Raw genomic sequence first — 5,256 nt, 5'->3', positions numbered from 1 at the left:
GCGACTGTAGAAAATTCAAATGTGTGTGAAATCTTATGGGACTTAACTGCTAAGGTCATCAGTCCCTAAGCTTACACACTACTTAACCTAAATTATCCTAAGGACAAACACACACATCCATGCCCGAGGGAGGACTCGAACCTCCGCCGGGACCAGCCGCACAGTCCATGACTGCAGCGCCCTAGACCGCTCGGCTAATCCCTCGCGGCATGATGAGCATGTCATTCAACGAATATTCCTACAGTGGATCAACGTTCAGAACCACCCATACTGACGACACCACTTACCGACATAATAAAATGAGTGAAGGAAATTATCGTTTAATGACATAAAGGCAGTGACTGTTATACTTCAAGAATCCTCGGTAGCACCGGGTCATTTTTGCTTCGTCGCCACAAATACGTTGTATGCCTCCGTTGCTCAGTGGTATGCTTACCTGGCGTAGGAGACACCGTAAGCATGAAGGGGCTTCCTGTAGGGTGATGCTCCCCCAGTGCACTAAGACGAGCTAACCTCTGGGATTACTCCATCGGCGAGTAACTCGGGCACATAATTTTTGGTAGTCGGAGTGTGTTTGCGCTAGCCCGGTGCAATAAATAAATAAATAAAAAGTGGTTAGCGTGTCTAGCTGCTATGCATTCCTGGCACTGCTGAGGACTTTTCGCTGGTGGGAAGACTGAAACGGTCTGCACTGAGTCTCGTGGTACCAACTGAGGAGCTACCTGAGTGAGATATAGCGGCCCCAAGGTCTGCAAAGCTGACAAGCCCGGGAGAGCTGTGTGCCGATCCGACGCCTCTCCATGCCGCATCCAGTGGCGCCATGGCAGAGGATGACACGGTGGTCGGTCGGTCCCGCTTGGTCCATTAGGTCCAGAGGTGTGTTGGACAGGCTGATTCAGCTGAATGTTTGGTGTACCCTAGCTCTCAGCAAAATTATGGTTTGCAACATTTTGACATTCTAACAACAAAGCTTCTACCAACAACTGTGTATGTGAAGTACGTTTCAGGTAATTCATTGAACCTCACAAAACAAATCTATCTCACTGTTTGCAATATAACAGCTGCAATATTGACTTATTGCATTTTGTATGGTACTCTTCTTTCTCTCAATACCGGTAGGCTTCTTTAAAACAACTCTTCTTACCTCGATTAAGAAACAAATTCTTTTGTCACGTTAGAAGTGAGTAGGATGACCAGAAAGCGTAACACGTGTTTCCTATGTGCTCACCGATGTTTCTTTCGTTTTGAAACAAACCGGACGACCGCTAGGCTCAAGACGCACGAGCTGAGCATTTAACTAAAATAATCTCTTATTAGAGATCTCTAACAGAGTTCCAATTTGGAGCAGATGAAATTATGATTTAGAACTGGCAAATATTCTGCAGCCAAGATCGCTTGGTACTTTTATTTTATGTCACAATAACCGGTTTCGAGAGAATCTTGCTGTCATCATGGGCTATTCTTAAAATTCTTACTAACATGCTTACAAGCCACCAATACAATGAGGACACTTTCGAGTCGTAGGAAACGCCATCACGTTCCTTGTCGAACACGTAAAAAGGAACATAGAAAATATCCATTGCACCAACTGCGTGCCCGAAGTGGAGGTGAAGAAATAAAAAATGCAGTCGTTCACCTAAATGCAATAGCGAGAAAGTTTCCCGCTTGTCGAAAATTCCTTAACGTCACTGAGTAGTGTATTTTCGTAAACTCATGGAGAGGCATGTGCGAACCGATTCCTCTCCACTAGCGATGATAATTTTCATGGGACACTGCTCGCCGTTAAAATTGCATCAAAAACAATGATGAATAACGGAATTTTATTTTTTGTGAGTGTGCAGTAGAGTAGAGATTAAATTTGTAAGTTACTGATTAATGAAAACCATCTCAACTGTCTTATTACACATTTATTGTGTTAGACCGGCATTTTTTTTTTTCTTTGAACATCTTCAGGTTGCCGAGTTGCGCTGAAGTGGAAACATAAATGGTCTTTTCGTACGTAATGTGAAAGACAAAATCCAGGAACACTACACGCAGCATCCCGTGTCTGCTCGCTATACTTCCGCCAAGCGGCCGGCAGTAAGTTTACCATCAGTTTTCTCGGATTTGGTCTTGAATATTACATTCGACAACCAGACTATTTATGCCTTGACTTCAGTGCAACTCGGCAGCCTTAAGACGTTCAAAGAAACAAAACCGATCGTAACACAACAAATGTGTAATAATGTAGCTGTGGTGCTTTCATTAATCAACATCACTTTCAGCTATGGACTCAACGTGATGAAAAAACTGGTAAGCAATTTGCGGATATAACATGGTGCGAAAGTCAGTACACAGAATTCCCATCTGTGACAGCAACAGCTGCTGCGAATCGAATGAGCTGGGATGACAGATGCGGATATGCCGCTCCATGCTGCTTCAGCTATCGGAGCTCTTCAAGGGGCTGGAGACTGGTAGCGTGGCAGTCTCTCGACTACCCTTCACCAGATGTTCTCGGCAGGTGAGAGATGTGGAGTACATGTTGGCCAGGACAACAGTCGAACGAACTCTGTAACGAAGTAGGTTACGACAGCACAGGAAACTTGTGGTCTTGCGTAATCTGGTTGAAAGATAACGTCACGGAAAACTCGAAACAGGGCTCTGCTGAGACGTTAACACGTCCCAAATGCAACGCTTGCCGTCCAGATCACCGGACATAAGAACCAGAGGCGATTATTTTGTGCACCCAGTGACACTCTATACCAACAGTAGTCACAGTGCTGACACTCCGTGGTGCTCCACGTGTCTTCGCGCTGTCTGTTTGGACAAAAAGTCTACTTCCTCCGTCAATGCATGTGACGTGGCCTTACAAACCTGCACGGTCGGGCGCACATTCCGTTCGTCCTCTCGGGTCGAAGTCGCGCTTGGCCACTAAGATCCTACAAGACGTTGAGTATGGCTCTCAAGGGCGTACCCTGGATCTGAACTAGGGGAGGGAAGGGGGGGGGGGAGGCAGGTCATACTAGTCTCAGGAAACAAGGACTCGAGACAACATACAGCACCTCTTCTTAAATAAAACAGTAAACGAGTGAAAAAACTGCTTTTAATAAACATTTTAAATACAAGAATGCACTTGTACAATCCGAGAAAACGTGCAGCATTTCTTATTAAATAAAACAGTAAACTAGTAAAAGACTGCGAATATCTTCTAGGGGGGGGCAGTTGCCCCCCCCCCTCCTGCCCCTCGCTGGGTACGCCCATGATGGCTCTCCTGAACCCAGAGATTCCATATTCTCCTGACAGGCGTGGAATCCCGATCAATGCGAGCAGCGAAATCACGGAACGTAAACCACAGTTTCAATAGACCACGATCCCACTGCAATCGTATTCCGTTACATGCTGTTTAACGTGGCTCTTATTTTTCAAATTTCGTTTCTTCTTTGTCCAACCCTCCCCCCCCCTCCCCTCTTATTTACTTCCCATTGCACGAAAAAGTAATTTTTGGGTAATTTTGGTTCCAAAGGCCAAGGAAAAGGCATGTGCCTATGTCCCAAATTTGAAAAAAAAAGCGAAAAATCACGTACAAATCTCATCTACTTTTTATTTCAAAGATATTACGCTAAATAGCTGATTAGCTAATTACTTTCAATTTCATTATTAAATTTGTTATGTTATCTCTAATAATCGAATGCATAACACAATACTACAACCTTTGTACGCATAGTACGCTCAGACAAAGAAAAACAATTTGTCCACGTGCATGTGGGACTTGCGCGCTGACGGTTCCGTGCAAACTCACTTATGTGTAGACATGTATTTTGCGCCAATGGGAAGTACGCTATAGGTTTTGATGCGTGAGGCTTCCAGTATCAAGGTATGTGACATAGTGGCTTTTGACTGAACAGACTTAGAAGCTTACAATTTTTACCCTGCCAAGGAACAGTAGATCCTAATAATTGATCTAAATTTGAACCTGATGCGTCTACACGTTCTTGTGAAAAAGAATTCTTCACAGTCGGGCAGACAGAAAGACCGACAACAAAGCAATCCTATAAGGGTTCCGCTTTCACAGACTGAGGCACGTAACCCTAAAAAATAACACACAACAAAGGAATTACCAGAATGTGATGGAAATCGGGAGATGTGATGTACATGTGCTGACAAACAAATGATTACAATTCCAGAAAAGAATCTTGATTTGTTCAACAGAAACAGCTTCACAAATTGAGAAACTCAACAGCGCGGCCGGCCGGAGTGGCCGTGCGGTTCTGGGCGCTACAGTCTGGAACCGAGCGACCGCTACGATCGCAGGTTCGAATCCTGCCTCGGGCATGGATGTGTGTGATGTCCTTAGGTTAGTTAGGTTTAATTAGTTCTAAGTTCTAGGCGACTGATGACCTCAGAAGTTAGGTCGCTTAGTGCTCAGAGCCATTTGAACCATTTAAGACGCTGCACGAAACTCGAAAAAATTTTGCATTGAAAATTTGGCGTCGCAATGATTTTGCGTTTGGTACTCAAATGGTTCAAATGGCTCTAAGCGCGTTGGCCCGCTTCTTGCCCTAACGCAAACACTTATGTGGCTTGGCACTGAACGGTACAGTTCCCGAATGTCCTCCCGGGGGTATCGTGCCATATTCTGTCCAATTGGCGCATTGGATTGCAAAAATCCCAAGATGTTGGAGGGCCCTTCCCATAACGCTCCATAATCTTTCAATTGGGGACAGATCCGGCGACCTTACTGGCCACAGTAGGAATGGCAAGCACGAAGACAACCAGTAGAAACTCTCGCCGTATGCGGTCGAGCGTTATCTACACTATGTGATCAAAAGTATCCGGACACCCAAAAAACATACTTTTTTCATATTAGGTGCATTGTGCTGCCACCTTCTGCCAGGTACTCCATATCTGCGACCTCAGTAGTCATTCGATATCGTGAGAGAGCAGAATGGGGCGCTCCGCGGAACTCACGAACTTCGAACGTGGTCTGGTGATTTGGGTGTCACTTGTGTCATACGCCTGTTCGCGAGATTTCCACACTCATAAACATCCCTAGGTCCACCGTTTCCGGTGTCTTAGAGAAGTGGAAGCGTGAAGGGACACGTACAGCACAAAAGCGTACAGAGCGACCTCGTCTGTTGACTGACAGAGACCGCCGACGGTTGAAGACAGTCGTAATAGGTAGACATCTGTCCAGACCATCACACAGGAATCCCAAACAGCATCAGGATCCACCGCAAGTACTATGACAGTTAGGCGGGATGTGAGCGGTTGCTCATA

At 45.4% G+C, this 5,256-nt stretch overlaps 1 non-coding gene across 1 annotated transcript; it reads left to right on the top strand.

Annotated features, from left to right (window-relative positions):
- The first annotated feature begins 428 nt into the window (after positions 1 to 428).
- Positions 429 to 589, top strand: LOC126095818 (U1 spliceosomal RNA). Its single transcript, XR_007521989.1, has one exon. It is a non-coding gene; the product is annotated as a U1 spliceosomal RNA (small nuclear RNA).
- Positions 590 to 5,256: the final 4,667 nt, after the last annotated feature.

Source organism: Schistocerca cancellata, chromosome 1, assembly GCF_023864275.1.
Source record: "Schistocerca cancellata isolate TAMUIC-IGC-003103 chromosome 1, iqSchCanc2.1, whole genome shotgun sequence".
Taxonomy (NCBI): Eukaryota; Metazoa; Arthropoda; class Insecta; order Orthoptera; family Acrididae; genus Schistocerca; species Schistocerca cancellata.
This window is presented reverse-complemented; position numbering and strand designations above follow the sequence as displayed.